Genomic DNA, 19306 nt, shown 5'->3' with positions numbered 1-19306 from the left:
CTTTGTTGATGTCATCTTTATCCTCATCAGGTAGGTCTTCATAAGGTACCATAAGGATGTCATTGTTGTCGTAAGCCACCATGACGATTGTGGGGTCCCATCAGGCGTGCCACAATGTGTGTCGACGCAAAAACATGTTGATACACCAGGCACACAGCAAGCCAAAATGATCTGCTTAGGATGAGTCCGGAGATCTGCTTGGCTTCAACGCAGGGTTAGCCGATCCTACATGTTCCTCCTGAGGCATGCTAGTTAATTTGACCTGCAATTGATAAGAAGAGAAAGTTTATCAGTAATTTAAGGTGAAACATGCCGGTCTTTACCTAGACAGTTCCAAGTATGCTGCTCCGGGAGCAGCCAGATGGAAAAATCGACTAAACGGCCGATACGCAAAGAAATCAGCTGTTACGGACTGTGAAGCTCGTGGATCGTGATTAGTTTTATGTTGACAGGTATCATGCACGTGGATATAAGCAAAATCATTAGCTAGGTGGATATTACCAGTGTAAAGCATTGAGCCGATGAATCTAACGAGAAAGGATATAACAAGCGAACAAATTGACTGTTTAGTATAAATGGATCTACAAATGCTCTGAATCTAATCTGTTACCATCAACAGTGAGGTTTGACCAGATCGATGATAGCTATGATGATAATAACAAACTAAAACCGAAGAATCTATAAAACCATCTATATATCGACAGGCTTTTCGAAAAACATGCTATATGCGTGAAGGTTCAGGCGGATTGGCTGAAATAGCCGATTTAGGTGAAAAGAAACTTGTTGGGGACCTAATACCAGGGTACCCCCGGGGGTGGAACCAATAACCACCAAATGTAAAAAACTCCTGGACACATAAGGGCGCCATGTCATCCCTTGTTCGAGTGACAGGAGTCCGGTTCCGCCTCGCCCGACACCTTTGGACGGGCTCGGTCTCACCCGAGGGCCGAGGGATAAACTCCGTCTCGCCCGACGCCTTGAGGACGGGCTCGGTCTCGCCCGAGGGCTGAGGGATGAGTTCCGTCTCGCCCGATCCCAGAGGGGTGGGGTCAGCCTCACCCGACGCCTTTGTGGGATAACACTGCCTCGCCCCAAAGGCTCAAGGCTAACCTCCATCTCGCCCGACGCCTATAGGGCGGGCTCGGTCTCGCCCGAAGGCTAAGGGATAGATTCCGCCTCGCCCGATCCCGGAGGGATAGGGTTAGCCTCGCCCAAGAGATAGGGATTGGCCTCCGTCTCATCCGACGGCCCAGAACGAGCCTCGCCCTGATCGATATCTATCCTTGATAACGATGGGTACAGGACGAGACAAGACGTTCGGGTCAACCATGGCTCCAACGACCATACCCTGCGCCCTGACAGGAAAAGAACTGCCAGGGAACGACAGGACTAATGCTTTAGACCTTTCCGGGCGCCGCAGAGCCCAAAAGGTATTACAGGTGCGTGCACCTCACTCTGTAGAGTTGTAGGCGCCGCCTTCAGCTCTGGGACACGGAACCCAACTGAAGATATACGACAACCGCTACGCTCCAAGAACGGATTTGCTATCTCCACGAACGACGGATACTCCGTCACCGCGCTGTGGACCCAAGGGAGCAGGGGGCCCCCTTCCCGACCCCTCAGGTCCTCCAGGTCAGAGAGCCTTGGCCACGGCGCTACACCGGACCCCGACCCCGTATTCTCCCAACAAGAATCATGGCCAGAAGGCGTGTGGAGCAAGGCTGGGGGAGGCTCCTAAGTCAAAACCACTGTATTAGAACCCATACCCTGGGGGCAGCATGCTGTGACTAATCGGACATCCTACAGAGATATCGACAATATCGTGAGCACTTATCTTCCTGCGCACTCATCAGAATGGGGGACCTGACCAGGTAGACATGAGCCACAAGGCTAAGTAGAGTCCGCTTTCTGGAGCCCTCACCCTTGTAAAGCCAGCCCCTTCATCTATAAAAGGGGAGGCACATCCTCCATCAAAGGGACGGGGGGGGGGGGGGAAAAAATAGGACCGAACAATAGAACGCACTCACACACATTCAAGCAGCTATGAAGCTCTTGACCACCTTTCAATCCTTCGATCAGAGACTTGGGACCAGTCCCTCTCTCGGCAGTTTGTATCCCTTACTACAGATCGTTTACGGTGCTAATAACACAAGCAGCAACAAACTAGGACGTAGGGACGTTCCGCCCGAACCAGTATAATTCCTGTGTCCTTTAGCGCACCATCCGAACCTAACGCGCATTACTATAAATTTACTTGCCGGTGCTTGTACGAAACACCGACAGTTGGCGCGCCAGGTAGGGGCTTTGCGCGTTCCAAATCAGGTCTCGGATGGCCACCCACGCAATCACCTGGGCCCCGGGCGCACACGTGCGTTTCGGCGACCTGGATTTCATCATCACGCTAGGAGGAGAGCTGGCGCTGACTCATTCAGCCGCCCCCTCTCCCCCTTCCATCAACCTCAGCCGTCTCAGGCTTGAGGGCCCACCAGACAACTCCCGAGGAGTCCCGTCACCCAAGGGGGCTTCCCACGACGCCACCATGTATCCGGAAAGGTCCGTATGGAGCGCCCCGACAGCGTTTCCATTCGGTCTCCGCAACGCTGCGGCGACCGCCGGCCGCCCTTGGGCGCTACGTGTGGTTCAATCACCCACGGACATCGAGTTCGTGGGGGTGATTGAGCGCGATACGGAGACCCTCTACGAGCTCCTCAACGAGAAGCCTGTATCGCTCTCCAGCTCAGATTCCAGTAGGGGGAGCCACCATCCTTCCCGAGAGTGCTACATGACAGCAGACCCCCGAGGGTCACGTCGAAAGCGCCTCCAGGGAAGAGGCCACCCCTACAAACAATCCTGACGGCAGATCCGGGGAAGAGGGGACAGCCCCATCTCACCTGAGGATGGAGCAGCTAAGGGCTCGTCAGCAAGAGATCGATGAGGCCGGGCAAGGGCTCGCACGGGAATACGCGGACATCAATCGCGAGATTGAACGCCGCAAAGACGGGGGGCGCGCGCGCGCCACAGCCCGCACCGTACATCAAAGGATCCTCACCGACGATGGGGCCTTTCCTCACTTTGCCCGAGCCAGCCAGAACATCGCCGCAGCGACCGCTTTGCTGCATGGCCTTCCGGAGGCCGCGACGTCCGAGGATCGACACGCTTATCGGGAGATTCGCACGTTGCTCGAGCGTGCAGCAGCGCAGCAAGCGGAAAGTTCGTTGTCTCGACGACGCGAACCCGACACCAGCAAGCACGCGCCCTCAGTGCGTCCCACCAAGGACGCATCCGTACACCAAACACCGCCAGCCGGCGGGCAGCCCTCCGTCGTCCCTGTACATCAACGCCTCGGCCGTGGCCGCGACGTACGCAGCATCATCGACGCCCGGAGACGTGCCCACGGCGACGAGGGAGAAGCAGCGCGCCGCGGCTATCATCCCCGACGTGGAGGGCGCTACGACAGCAACGAAGACCGAAGCCCGAGCCCCGTTCTGCCCGGCCCTCAGGCCTTTGGCCGGCACATCCTCAACGCCGCGTTCCCCCTAAGGTATCGACCGCCTACGAACATTCCTAAATATTCTGGCGAAACAAATCCCGGGCTTTGGCTCGAAGACTATCGGCTTGCATGTCAGGCCGGTGGTGCGAGTGATGATAATTTTATTATTCGCAATCTCCCGCTGTTCTTGGCCGACTCGGCACGAGCATGGCTGGAGCACCTACCGTCCAATGCTATTCAGAGTTGGGCGGATCTAACTGAGATCTTCGTGGGTAATTTCCAGGGCACGTACAAACGCCCTGGAAACCCATGGGACCTCAAGAACTGCCGTCAGAAGGCCGATGAAACCCTCCGCGGGTACATCCGGCGCTTCTCCCGACAGTGCAACGAGCTCCCAAACAGTCGCCGACAGCCGACGTGATAGGAGCCTTTCTGTCCGGAACGACCTGCGAGTCCCTGGTCCACAAGCTAGGACGCAGGGGCCCACGAACTACCAAGGAACTTCTGGACATCGCCACCAGTCACGCCTCTGGAGAGGAGGCGGTCGGAGCCATCTTTGATCGCTCCGACGGAAAGACAAGGCGGGACGAGGGCGCCAGCGAAGGCGCCTCCAACCGTCCCGCCAAAGGGAAAAGTAAGAAGCAACGGCGCGACAACTCGCTCGTGGCCGCAACCGACCGCAAAGGTGGCCGGAAGCCCGCGGAGGGCACTCCGAACCACTTCGAGAAAATGCTCGAGGGGCCATGCCCAAACCACGCCTTCCTGGCCAAGCACCTATACAAGGAATGCGGCCTTATGCGCAAATACTTGGCCGGGGGCCTGAACAAGGAGGAGCAGGGGAAGGAGCCTGTTCCCACCATTGACGACACGGAGGAGAAGGACGACGCCTTTCCAACACCGACCGGTGCCCTCATGATCTTCGGAGGATCAGCGGCCTATGACTCCAGGCGCCGCCAGAAGGTCGCACGTCGAGAGGTCTATACCGCTGGACCGGCTATGCCAGCTTATCTCCGGTGGTCGGAATCCGCCATAACCTTCGACCGGTCCGACCATCCAGATGCCATCCCACACCCGGGGAGGTATCCGCTTGTCGTCGACCTAATCGTCGGTCCAAAGTGGCTCACCAAGGTACTGATGGATGGGGGCAGCGGCCTCAACATCATGTACGCCAAGACGCTCGACGAGATGGGCGTCGATCGAACGAACCTCCATCCCGTCCGAGCACCTTTCCATGGCGTCGTGCCTGGAAGGCAAGCCGTGCCACTGGGGTAGATTGACCTGCCCGTCACCTTTGGGGATCGATCCAATTACCGAACTGAGACCCTCACCTTCGATGTAGTGGGATTCCCGGGGACTTTCCACACCATTCTGGGGCGACCATGTTACGCGAAGTTCATGGCCGTACCCAATTACACATACCTGAAGCTGAAGATGCCAGGTCCCCGTGGGATCATCACCATCGGCACCTCCTTCCAGCGCGCTTACGAGTGCGAGGTCGAATGCTGCGGACACGCATCCGCGGTCATCGCGTCCGAAGAGCTCGCCACCCTCAGGGAGGAGGTCATTGAAGGGACACCCGACGCAAAGAAGTCGTCCGGATCGTTCGAATCAGCAGAGGGTTCCAGGGACGTCCTCTTGGATCCCAGTAGCTCCGAGGGAAAAAAAAGTCCGAATCGGGACCGCGCTCTCCTCCGCATAGGAAAGCGCGCTCGTCGACTTCCTCCGCGCCAACAAGGACATCTTTGCGTGGAAACCCTCGGATATGCCGGGCATCCCGAGGGAGGTCGCCGAGCATACCCTCTAGATCCTCTCGGGCTCCAAGCCGGTGAAACAACGCCTGCGCCGCTTCGACGAGGAGAAACGCAGGGCCATCGACGAGGAGATAGCCAAACTACTGACCGCAGGATTCATTAAGGAAGTATACCACCCAGAGTGGTTAGCAAATCCTGTTCTTGTCCAAAAAAAGAGTGGGAAATGGAGAATGTGTGTTGATTATACTGGTCTCAACAAAGCAGTGTCCAAAGGATCCATTTCCTTTGCCCCGAATAGACCAAATAGTCGATTCCTACCTCGGGGTGCGAAACCCTCTATTTCCTTGACGCATACTCAGGCTACCATCAGATCGCGATGAAAGAGTCCGACCAGCTCAGCGACATCTTTTATCACGCCCTTCGGATCATTTTGCTACGTTTCAATGCCGTTTGGTTTGAAGAACGCTGGGGCGACAGTACCAGCGCTGTATGCTTAGTTGCTTCGGAGACCTCATCGGGCGAACCGTTGAGGCCTATGTCGACGACATCGTAGTCAAATCCAAGCGGGCTGACCACCTTGTCGCCGACCTTGAACGCACCTTTGCGAAACTCCGGGCGAACGGCATCAAGCTCAATCCCGAAAAATGTGTTTTCGGAGTCCCGAGGGGCATGCTGCTCGGCTTCATCGTCTCCGAGCGTGGCATCGAAGCCAACCCAGAGAAGATATCGGCCATCACGAGGATGGGCCCGATCCAAAACATAAAGGGGGTTCAGCGGATCACAGGGTGCCTTGCCGCCCTCAGCCGATTCATTTCATGCCTCGGCGAACGAGGACTCCCCCTTTATCGACTTCTGAAGAAAACTGACCACTTCGAGTGGACAGCCGAGGCTCAGGAGGCACTTGACATGGTTAAACAATTTTTAACTAAGCTGCCGGTCCTAGTTCCTCCACACGATGGAGAATCTCTCCTACTATATATATCAGCCACCACCCAGGTGGTTAGCTCCGCCTTAATAGTAGAGCGAGAGGAGGAAGGGCACACCTTCAAGGTGCAGCGCCCTATATATTTCATCAGTGAAGTGCTATCCGACTCCAAAACCCGCTACTCCCAGATCCAGAAACTCCTCTACACCGTCCTCATCACCAAAAGGAAGCTACGCCACTACTTCGAGTCACACCCCGTGACAGTAGTGACGTCGTTCCCCCTCGGCGAGGTCGTTCGTAGCCATGACGCTACGGGAAGAACCGCAAAGTGGGCGCTCGAGCTGATGGATCAGGGCATTTCTTATGTCTCCCGAACGGTGATCAAATCTCAGGCACTGGCTGACTTCATCGCGGAGTGGACCGAGGTCCAGATGCCACCAGCAGCCGTCGATCAAGAGTACTAGATAATGTACTTCGACGGATCGCTGATGAAGAAGGGCGCCGGAGCAGGACTAGTCTTAGTATCCCCCCTCGGGGTCCACATGAGGTACATGGTTCGGCTTCATTTTCCCTCATCAAACAACACTGCAGAATACGAAGCGCTCATCAACGGCCTACGAATCGCCATCGAGCTGGGCATCCGACGCCTTGATGTCAGGGGCGACTCTCAGCTGGTCGTCAACCAGGTCATGAAAGAGTCGGGCTGCCATGATACCAAGATGGAGGCATACTGTCAAGAGGTCCGACGTCTGGAGGACAAGTTCGACGGCCTCGAACTCAATCATATCCCCAGGCGCCTCAACGAAGCGGCCGACACACTCGCAAAAGCGGCATCCAGCCGAGAGCCGGTTCCAATAGGCGTCTTTGCCAGTGATCAACACAAACCCTCGGTACACTACGCGGGGTCGGAACAGGCCGACGATGGCCCTTCTAGTCCGACCCCTAAGGCCGATCCGCCAACTGTTCCTCCCGACCCCGAGGTCATGGAGATTGAAGAAGACCCAGCAATGGAGTCCGATCCTCCCAATGACTGGAGAACGCTTTACATCGACTATCTCCTCCACGATGTACTACCAACCAACGAGACAGAAGCCCGACGGCTCGCGCGACGCGCCAAATCCTTCGTTCTTGTAGAGGGCAAACTCTACAAACGAAGTCACATCGGAATTCTTCAGCTTTGCATCCCTGGCGAACAGGGAAAACTCCTACTGAGCGACATCCACGGTGGGGCATGCGGACACCATGCCGCACCAAGAACCTTGGTTGGGAAGGCATTCCGACAGGGTTTCTATTGGCCCACCGCAGTAGCCGATACCGAGCAAATTGTACGCACCTGCGAAGGGTGCCAATACTACGCTCGGCAAACACACCTCCCGGCCCAGGCTCTCCAGATGATCCCCATCACATGGCCCTTCGTGGTCTGGGGGCTTGACCTGGTCGGGCCTCTTAAAAAAGCGCCCGGAGGCTTTACCCACTTGCTTGTCACCATAGACAAGTTCACAAAATGGATTGAAGCTTGGCCAGTATCCACAATCAAATCCAAGCAAGCTGTGCTATTCTTTCTCGACATCATCCATCGCTTTGGAGTACCGAACTCCATCATCACAGACAACGGCACGCAGTTCACCGGTAGGAAATTTGTTCGTTTCTGTGACGAACAACACATCCGAATCGATTGGGCAGCCGTCGCACACCCCCGGACGAACGGACAGGTCGAGCGCGCAAACGGCATGCTCCTTCAAGGCCTCAAACCCAGAATTTTCAACCGGTTGAACAAATTCGGCGCGCGTTGGCTCGCTGAGCTCCCGGCTGTGCTCTGGAGCCTAAGGACGACTCCTAGCCGGGCCACCGGCTACACACCCTTTTTCATGATCTACGGCTCCGAGGCCGTTCTCCCGACGGACCTCGACTATGGAGCGCCAAGAATCAGAGCATATGATGCTAAGGGAGCCGGGGCATCTCACCAAGACGCCATGGACCAGCTGGACGAGGCCCGCGACATCGCCCTCCTCCATTCAGCCAAGTACCAGCAAGCGTTGCGGTGGTACCACAGCCGACGGGTGTGGGGTCGAGCCTTCAACGTCGGAGACCTCGTCCTCCGTCTTGTACAGAGCAACAAGGATCGTCACAAACTCTCCCCGCCCGGGGAAGGGCCCTACATCGTCGCGGAAATACTTCGCCCAGGCGCCTACCGGTTGAAAACCATCAAAGGGGAGGTCTTCGCCAACACCTGGAACATTGAGCAGCTACGTCGTTTCTAACCTTAAAATAAGCTTACACTTTTCTTTATCAGTTTTTGTCTTAATAGAACCCCGATCCATAGTGATTTCCGACCCCTACAAATCATGAGGGGACAGATCTCACTCAGGGGCTGGCATGTGATCGTAACATATGTTATGTGTAATACAAGTATCGCGCTTGCAAAAAATCCCTGTGTTATACTTACAAACATTCTATAAATTTTCCATTCGCCTCGTAAATGAGTCTCGAGGGCTAAGATCTTGGGAGCTAATTCTGAATACAACTGGTAGGACTGCGAGACACCCACGCCCCAGCGGCTGCAACCTCTTTGCTCACCAGTTCAATCAGAATTAGTTTGCCCACGTTCCTAGCCTCCTATGACTTAGACCATGAGAAGAGTTGGAAAGCGCTAAAATGACTTGCCACAAGCAAAGGATGTAATTTTGTTCATTTTTTGCACGAATTCACCACTTACAAAGCGATGTCGTTACAAAAAAGGAACAATATACCTTGAAGATTGTTTACTCGGGGGCTTCCCCACAACGTTATTTCATTACAGTCTCGGCTCAGCTCTACCACAAGTGCTACTACGATCGCCGTACCACGCTCTCCATCGGCGACGTCGAGGGCATGTACACGGGCCAGTTCGTCCACTGCGGCCGCCGTGCCACACTCTCCATCGGTGACGTCGAGGGCATGTACACGGGCCAGCTCATCTACTGCGGGCGCCGTACCACGCTCTCCATCGGCGACATCTTCGCTGGACCCTCGAAGGCGCCACCATCTATGACGCCTCCGCCGGAGCATCCGAGGACTACACCATCGTCGTCAGCCGCAACCCCGGCAGCAACGCCACCGTCATGGCGTCTGGGGACTATGCCATCATCCCCAGCCATAACCCTGACAACAGCGTAGGGGCAGGAAACGCCTCCAGCCAAGGGAGGAGCGCAGCGAACAACGGCGCAGTCAACGACGCACGACACCCACCGACGCCTTTTCTCCTTCAGCAGTAGCGACTCCTCACCAAGGGCCGCGCGTACCATCTCATCTACGTTGGATAACCTCTGGCTCGACATCACGCACCAGATTCACGAGCAAGGTTGTAAGTTCTCTATCTCTCTCTCGAGCATTACTCTTCCTCACTCAGGAACCACCACGACGCACGGATGCGTTTGGCGGAAAGGAAGAAGAAGGAGAGATAGCGGCTCGGAGGCAGAAGGAGAGGTGGGATGAGAACTCCTCTCCCCCTCCCTATTTAAAGAGGAGGCGCAGTAACTAAGGAAAGGCGAAAGGTCGGACGAAAAACCCTCTCCCTTCCCCTTTTTAAATACGCAATCAATGCTGATTGATATCTGAAGGGACGCGCCAGAGGTGACGGGACGAACCCCGGTCTACGAAGCGTCCCTCTTTGGTCAAACTGAACACTGCCTAGGTACGGCCCGCCACTGACCCGCTCCGGACGTGGCGATTAAGGCGCCCACATAGGCAGACAACTTTTTCGCCTCCCCATGCAGGACCACGGATGACTCGATGACGGGACCCTTCAGACCTCCTGGGTCGACCGTTCGGCCCAGAAGACACGACGAACGAACGACCAAAGAAAGATAAGCCTCTCAGCTTTCACATTTTGTGCGTTAAAATTTGTTCGCAAGATTCTGACCCCGTCAAAAAGCAGGGGCGCAAACATCACTCGGGGGCTGTCGAGGATGACTACCAATCCAGACATCCTCTTCACCCGACCCCTCTGTACGCTTGAAACAAAGGGCATGATATATAAGCACAGAGCTTTGAGTAAAATTGGACGAACTAGCAAACTCTACGCCTCGGGAGCTACGATGTTTCTGTTCACCAGAAAGATTACGCTCAAACGCCTCTCGCGTCTCTAGTTTCGATGTCCGCCTTTCCCAAAGAAGGGATCGGAGGGATCCGCCTACAGCTGTCAGGTTGCCCAAGTTAATCGAACAGCTCGGATCGTCACCGAGACACAAAAACAAAGAATAGCAATTCTTACGCAGGTTTTTCCAACCTCGTCACAAACGTCAGGGCTCGAACCCATCTGGAAGGAGCTTTTCCGCCACTCATACCACCAAGGTAATGTTACCGCTTTTATTTTCAATTAAATCTTGCATTCGAAACATTTCATATGCAAAAAATTGCATCCCAATGATTCGTGTCGCATCACGAAATGGCTGTCGCCTTATCCGATATAGGCAACCACAGGCTGAGGTTCGAAGGTCGGCCCACGAAGGGCTCGAGGCCGCCTCACGCCGAACAGGGCCAGGGAGAGATAACCAAGACGAGCCCCAGCGGCTTTGCCCGATCCCGCTCAGAAGCGAACCGGGACGTCTCGACCTTCTCTCGTTCGATTCTAACCTCGAGCCAAACCCACAGAATCTCCATCGAGGAGAGGCCATCGGGCCCCCTGAGCTTATCGAACGACTCAGGCATCTGCCGGGAGGCGGGTTAAGAAGTTGTGGAGTGCCACCAGAGGGCTCTGCCGATCCCATCAGCAAATGATGGACCCGGATTCCACACGAACGTACCCGTTAGCGAGCTCGTTGAGCACGGTACTCAAGCCGTCGAGGCAAGTGTCGTTCACTCAGCCCCTCCGATTGCGAAAACCGAGGATGGGGTAACACGCAAATAACGGCCGACCCCCATCAGACCCTAACAAGGCTCGAGGGCTCGGGCCAAACAATGCAGGAGCAAAGGCCCCACCTTGCCGAGCCCATAGAGTCCCCAGTTGGGATTTCTGTTGGAAGGCAGGGCAGGGATTATTGCGAGGACATCCATTGTCACCAAAACCACGATTCCGGTCTCCAGTAACACCCGACCCCAGGCAGGTGCGGGGGTCGGACCTTACTCGGGGGCTGTTAAGGTACGGCTACCTCCTCAATCTCCTCACATTATAATCAGCGGCATAATTCAGGGGAACATATTGGTAAGACCGTAAAAAATCAAATCGCAAAAAATCAAACAAAACGAAATTAAGACGCAAAAGCACGAAAGGCGTCCAGACTCGAAAAATACCGACACTTGTCCACATATTACATATAAGCTATTCTCAAAATTGTTCGACTAATTACTCCCGCGAAGGGAGAACCATTTCTTTCAGACTGTCTGCCAGGTTCTTCGCAAGAGGAGCGACCATCTTCTCCATTTCCTCCAGCTCTTCATCCTCGTAGGTGGACGGAAAGCCTTCGCTCATCACCCTCAGGTTTATTTCCTTCTCATAATGGGCGTGGGCGACGGTGAAGGCCTGGGTAATCCCGGCGTGAAAGGCACTCTCCTCAAGTTGGCCCACCCGAGCCGTGATACCTCCGACACGAGCCGCGAGCGGGCTGGTCTCCACAGGCTCCGTCACATTCAGGGCATTAAGGACCACCCCGACCGCAGCTTGTAGAAGATCATGCTCATCACTCTCCGCCTGGCGGCGACGTTCTCGGCACTCAACTTTCCTTTCACTGCGTCATCAAGCTCCGCCCGGAGAGAGCGGACCACCCCGACGTCCTCGTCCACCTTCTGCTGGAGGGCTGTGGCCCTACTCTCGGCCTTCTGCCGGAGGTCCCGCTCCATCTCCAGCTCCTTCAGGATTTCGCTGGCCTTCTCATTAGCCGCGGCATTCCTCTGCAGCAGCTCGTCTCGTTCTTTTTGGAGTTTGGCAATCTCCTCTCCATCCAGCTTGGACCTCGCCGACAGGTCCTCGAACATCCCGTGCGCCTCCTCCGCATCCTGACGCACCTGGGCCTCCTGCTCCTGGACGATGGCAAGCTGGGCGGCCATGTTTGCTCGTAGCTAGGCCTCCTCGGAGAGGCGATCCCGCTCCGCCTTCTACTCGCGGAGGAATTGGGATTTTTTCCGGCTACGAGCAACAAGAATCTTAAGAAGAAGACTGATATCAGAAACACGAGAACCCACAAACACACGAAGAAAGAAAAAAGAAAGTCCAGAGAATACCTGAGAGGTAGGGATAATGATCTCACGAAGGGCTCCTCTGGCCTGGTCCAGGGCGTTCAGCATGGTCGAAATCCTGATGTCAAGACCCTCTCGCTCCATACTCTCGGAATGATCATCGAGCGAGAAAAGAGCTGACGTCGGGTCCTGAGCAGCCATCCACTGGAGCGGCGGCTCCCCCTGCGCAGGGGAGCGGCTTCCTCCCGACAAAGGGGCCGGTGGCGGCTCCCTCCTGACCCTGTGCGGCACCACCGCAGCACTCAAGGACCCTCCGGCTGGACCCTCCTCCGTCTGGACCGCTTCGGGCACCACAGGCGGATCCACATGGGCACCTAGTGGCGCGGGTTGCACCACGCCCTCAGGTGCCACCACGACCGCGCCTGGCTGATCTTGGCTCGGCGCAGTCACGATCACCGGCGGCACACGATCCTTGGGCGGCTCTTCCACGCCCGCCACGGAAGAAGCCGCTCGCTCAGTAGCCTCCGCGGGCGTGGGAGCCACCATGGACGCCGTCGGTTCGGCCAACGCGGCCCCAACGTCGGCACCACCCCTACCCGAAACAGGGGTAACTCTAGGCGACGCCGTCTGTCCCGCTTGAAGGGCGAGACTCTTCTTGGGCGCCAGCCCCAGGGGGTGACCCGTCCGCAAGAACCTACACAAAGGTAATAACCGTTAAGTCAAAATAAAAATGAAAAAGAGAAGAAAACAGAGGAGTCAAGAGCTTACGTTGACGTCCTCGGCCGGCGGAAGCATTTTGGGGACGGATCCCCAGACCCCTACCCTGACTCGTCCGGGCAGGACCGTTTCATGCCTGCCCCCTGCTCCGGGGCAGGGGGGTTCATCTCGTCGGGCGCGGCACCGGAGTCACTCCCCCCCATCGTCTTGTTGGGCGCGGCTCCGGAGCCATCCCCCTCCCTCGTCTCGCAGGGCGCAGCACCGGAGCTGCTCCCCTCCATCACATCACGAGGCGTGGCACCAAAGCCGGGCGCGGCTCCAATACCACCCCCTCCACGATCGCCTCAGGGTCGGCGACAGCAAGCCCGGTGTCCCCCATCCACCGATCCTCGGCCGACGCGCCGTGCAAAGCGGCGGACTCACCGGCCTCCACTGACCTCATTGATTCACTTCCCTCTGCGTGAAAAGCGAAGGGCCCCTACACGGGTGGGTGGCCACTTGTCAGCGTTTCCTCGTCCGCCAGGACGCCCCAATCCACGTCGACGGCTACCTCGTCGTCGTCGTCGTCGTCATCATCATCATCGTCGTCATCCTCGCTGCTCACGTCCTCTCCCCGGTCCCGTGCCTCCTGCTTCAGCCGTTTCACCTTCTTCATCTCCTCCTTCGCTTTCTTGTCCCGCTCGGCCGCGAGTCGATTCGCCGCCGCCATAGCCCTGTCCTTTGGCAGCGGAGCCAGACTATCCTTGAAGACTAGCCCCCTCGGCTAGCCCCAACATCACAAAAGCAAGTATTAAAGAAGGGAGATTCAGGAGAAAGAAAGGAGTGCAGGAGAAGAGGGCTTACGAATTCAAAAAACCCAGGCTCCGGCCGCATTGGGGGATGCCCGGGCACCGGATACACGACATCAAGGACCATGCCGGCAGAATCCTTCATCGGCTCCGTCGCCTCCTTGACACGCTGCGCCACTTCCGAATAAGGGAGCGCCTCGTCAACAAGCACCGTCCCCTCGAACGATATCCCTGGCATCATCCGATGCAGGGGAAGCACACGCGCCATCAGTGGCGCCACCCTCCTCGCGTGATAGGCACCGATAATCCCCGACCCCTTTACACCCCGACCCTTCAGGGCATGGAGGGCGGAGAGAAGGTCGGAGATGTGCTTCTTGTCTTTAGCCTGGACGCCCCAGCCCCATGACGCCGGAGCATCCACAATAAGACATCCGGTGTACTTCGGTAGGGGGGCACTCGCATCATCCCTAACATAAAACCACTGCGAATGCCATCCCTTGTTGGATGTGGCCAGACGCATGTACGAGTAACCCTTCGACCGGGTATGGCGCAGGTGAATGCTGGCACACCCCATCGGCGCATCTACCTCTTTCCCCCCAATCTTCCTCTTCGACAGACTAACGCTAAAGAAATACCGCCACAGATCAAAATGGGGATTGATCCCCAGGAAACCCTCGCACAGGGCAACAAACGCTGCCATATGCTGTATCCCATTGGGAGTTAGATGATGCAGCTCTACCTCATAATAATCTAATAGCCCCCGAAGAAATCTATGCGCGGGTACCCCGAATCCCCGCTCATGGAAGAGGGCAAAGGAGACGACATACCCTTCGGGCGGCACCGGCTCACCCTCGTCGCCAGGAAGCAACCACTCCTGGACGGCGGATTGTGGGCGGAGAAGGCCACGGCGGACGAGGCCCTCCAAACGCCGGGAAGTGATGCTTGATCTGCCCCACAACTCCATTGAAGCAGTAGGGGGGAAGGGCAGGCGCGAGCTTAACGGCGGCTGGAACACGAACGCAGGTCGGTTGACGGTGGCGATGCGGGCGTGAGAGGTTAGGAAGATTGGCGGCGGATGTCTCAGAACGCAAAGGAAGGGGAGCGAAATACGGAACCCTGGGGGCGAACCCTGCGGTTTTATAGGTGGCGACGGACACGAGAAGGGCAACCGGCCGCCTCGATCTCCGGGCCTGCCACGCGCGCCACCGCGTCACATCGCGGGACACGCGCCCGCAGTCCCTATCCTCTCACCCCAAAAATCTCGACGGACGGTTCGCCTTCCCCAAACAAATCCGGACTCTCTACCCACCGGGGAAGCGCAGGCCACAAAGGCCTGTTCTTTTCTCTTTGGCCCACCTAGGGCCCAGAAACTCGCCGGCCGGCCCAACTAAGAAGGAATCCGCGAACGATCCGCCATCAAGGGCAGAAGCGCCAGTTGGGACAGCTCCGAATCAGTCTCTAGCGAACGGGACGCCACGACCCACTCAGAAAAACACCCAGTTAATGTAAAATTAAGTCCTTCAGCCTTACCCACGAAGGGGCCGGTACAAACCCCCGGGCGACTCAACTCAAGTCACCCGGGGGCTCGGGGGCTACACCCATCGGGTGCGCTCGCGCGCACCCTCCGGCAAATTAGCTTCAACTAAATCAAAAAACACCCTCCAGGCAGTTCTACCCGAATCACCTAGAGTCTCGGGGGCTACTGTCGGGGACCTAATACCAGGGTACCCCTGGGGGTGGAACCGATAACCACCAAATGTAAAAAACTCCTGGACGCATAAGGGCGCCATGCCATCCCTTGTTCGAGTGACAGGAGTCCGGTTCCGCCTCGCCCGACACCTTTGGACGGGCTCGGTCTCACCCGAGGGCCGAGGGATAAACTCCGTCTCGCCCGACGCCTTGAGGACGGGCTCGGTCTCGCCCGAGGGCTGAGGGATGAGTTCCGTCTCGCCCGATCCCAGAGGGGTGGGGTTAGCCTCACCCGACGCCTTTGTGGGATAACACTGCCTCGCCCCAAAGGCTCAAGGCTAGCCTCCATCTCGCTCGATGCCTATAGGGCGGGCTCGGTCTCGCCCGAAGGCTAAGGGATAGATTCCGCCTCGCCCGATCCCGGAGGGATAGGGTTAGCCTCGCCCAAGAGATAGGGATTGGCCTCTGTCTCATCCGACGGCCCAGAACAAGCCTCGCCCTGATCGATATCTATCCTTGATAACGATGGGTACAGGACGAGACAAGACGTTCGGGTCAACCAAGGCTCCAACGACCATACCCTGCGCCCTGACAGGAAAAGAACTGCCAGGGAACGACAGGACTAATGCTTTAGACCTTTCCGGGTGCCGCAGAGCCCAAAAGGTATTATAGGTGCGTGCACCTCACTCTGTAGAGTTGTAGGCGCCGCCTTCAGCTCTGGGACACGGAACCCAACGAAGATATACGACAACCGCTACGCTCCAAGAACGGATTTGCTATCTCCACGAACGACGGATACTCCGCCACCGCGCTGTGGACCCAAGGGAGCAGGGGGCCCCCTTCCCGACCCCTCAGGTCCTCCAGGTCAGAGAGCCTTGGCCACGGCGCTACACCGGACCCCGACCCCGTATTCTCCCAACAAGAATCATGGCCAGAAGGCGTGTGGAGCAAGGCTGGGGGAGGCTCCTAAGTCAAAACCACTGTATTAGAACCCATACCCTGGGGGCAGCATGCTGTGACTAATCGGACATCCTACAGAGATATCGACAATATCGTGAGCACTTATCTTCCTGCGCACTCATCAGAATGGGGGACCTGACCAGGTAGACATGAGCCACAAGGCTAAGTAGAGTCCGCTTTCTGGAGCCCTCACCCTTGTAAAGCCAGCCCCTTCATCTATAAAAGGGGAGGCACATCCTCCATCAAAGGGACGGGGGGGGGGGGAAATAGGACCGAACAATAGAACGCACTCACACACATTCAAGCAGCTACGAAGCTCTTGACCACCTTTCAATCCTTCGATCAGAGACTTGGGACCAGTCCCTCTCTCGGCAGTTTGTATCCCTTACTACAGATCGTTTACGGTGCTAATAACACAAGCAGCAACAAACTGGACGTAGGGACGTTCCGCCCGAACCAGTATAATTCCTGTGTCCTTTAACGCACCATCCGAACCTAACGCGCATTACTATAAATTTACTTGCCGGTGCTTGTACGAAACACCGACAAAACTACAGCATGTGAACAATCAACTATTTAACATGGACAAATCTATGAACTCATCAGACTTAACCTGCTATCTCTAACAGTGGGGGTCGACTGGATCGATGACAGCCGTGATAAAAGATAATAAATCAAACCTTTCAAGCAAACAGATCTATTCATATTTAACAGAATCATGGAGACACACTGTAGGCATTAAAGCATAGACGATCGACTATTTAGCCGATATAGGCATAGCAAACAGCCAAGGTCATGCCTGATCGAGAATAAATCTACCAACTAGCATCCTTCAATTTAAAGCGGCATCAGTGGGGATCGACTGGATTGTTGCAGCCATAACAGCGAACTATAGACCAGATTTAACTAGCTAGCAAACCTCCTCAAGATCGGACATGCCTTAACCGCGTACTATGCGCGATCAAGATCGAAATAGAATGGCCAATGAAACATAACCCGTCGCTTAAAGTAAGAAACATCGTATTGTAACAAAGCAAACGACGAATTAAAAGGATGTAAGGCCAATCTAAATCGATCTTGACCGGACTGGTTGATGTTGCTGAAAATTAATGACAATAAGAACATCAGTAAGATTGGTAACTTAATAAATCCACCCAAAGGATGTCACTCTTAGGTAGAGCCGATAACTTGACTTTAATCTAATTCGAGCAGTGGAGGTCGAACTTAACCGATGCAGTCATACTTGAACTAGATAAGAGTCGATAACTAGCTTATACTAGAGCTCGTAGTGGAGGTCAAACTTAACCAATGCAGTCGTACAAACAGAAGTATAAGCCATGACGGTACTTATAGACAAGCCGGAGGTCGGCCGGACCGATACAGCCCAGCTTGTTGAAAAACTCACCGAGATCTATACTACTTCTACTCCTAAGGGTTGGCGTAAAGCCAAAAAAGTAACTTGTATTGATTGATTGGATGTCCTTTTACAATAGCCGGGGTCCAATATTTATACCCGGAGCCTAAGCATAAATTCTACTTAAGTATAACCCATTACAATATTTGGTATAAAAGAAAACATTCCTAACTTAAGATAACTTGGACCCTAATCTTTTTCTTTTTGTAGAGTCCGACATGTATTTCCCGACGCCAACCGTAGCTCATTATCGTTATCTGCTGACGTCATTCGAAGAGAGTCGATTCCAGTGCCGCATCTGAATAAGCTGATATCGATCCTTATGCAATCCATTCCTTGATCGGCACGATCTTGAAAGCTTCGAGTTCCCGCGTTCTTTTTCCTAAATTTTGGTGTAAATAGAGAGAGCTCATCTCCTTTTATAGTTTGAAGGGGATGGCCTTACAAGTAAGAAAGAGAGAGATATAGAGTATGTACGTGTGCTACTTAGTCTTGTTGCCCACGCTGTCGGTACGAGACGGGCGTCGGCGCCCACAATACTGTTTATGTTCAGACACATCTGGTAGTCTCTACCGTGTTCGTCTGGTACGGCAAACGTCGGCGCCTACAATACTGTTTATGCTCTGATGCGTCTGGAAGGTTGTATAGTGCCCGTCTGGCATGGCCTGGTGGAACCGTCCTACAGCTGTGCAGGGCATGGCAGGGTACAATCCTCGGTATTGCGGTTGACTTGAGCGCCTTACCTTATCTGCTCCGCCTGATCCTCGGGCCCTCACCGAGCGGGCGTCCCTAGTTAGTCGTTCCCATTTGGTTCCGACTGTGTCGGTCGAAAAAGAGCAGCGAGCAGAGATTTGGCGTATCCTTGGTCGAAGAAGGAGGTCGGAGCCAGACTACTGTCCCATCTTGGCCAGGCCTTCCAGTCGGGGACCGAATCGTTGTCCCAGTCTATCATTATGTACCTGGACCGGCCCAGACGCATGTTGTTGCTGCGCCGTCTACTGAGCCGAGTTTTACAGGGAAACAGATCCATTGGGGAACTCGCATTTATGAACCTGACGGGTATTTTTAGCGACCCACCTCCGATGCTATTTTGTGTTGTGCTGCAGTGGGTGTGTAATAAAGTTGTAGTGCTTGGCGTGATCCACACGCCGGGTAATTAATGATCTGATCAAACAGTTCCATTCTGCTGTCACTCTAGCGAATCAATAGGCCAACATGCATCTGTGTACTGCGGCTCCACTAACACTAGAGAGCACAAGGATTACAGAAACGTGAACGACATGTACAAGAGACCGCTTAATTTGTAGGGATATATAAATCTTCAAAAAAAAGTTGCAGTGATATAAACCATCTCCATGTAAGGACTTCACGCAAATCTAAATGACTGATCGAGTTCCGGGGATCAACACGTGCCCTGCT

This window comes from Miscanthus floridulus, chromosome 6, assembly GCF_019320115.1.
Source record: "Miscanthus floridulus cultivar M001 chromosome 6, ASM1932011v1, whole genome shotgun sequence".
Classification (NCBI taxonomy): Eukaryota; Viridiplantae; Streptophyta; class Magnoliopsida; order Poales; family Poaceae; genus Miscanthus; species Miscanthus floridulus.
This window is presented reverse-complemented; position numbering follows the sequence as displayed.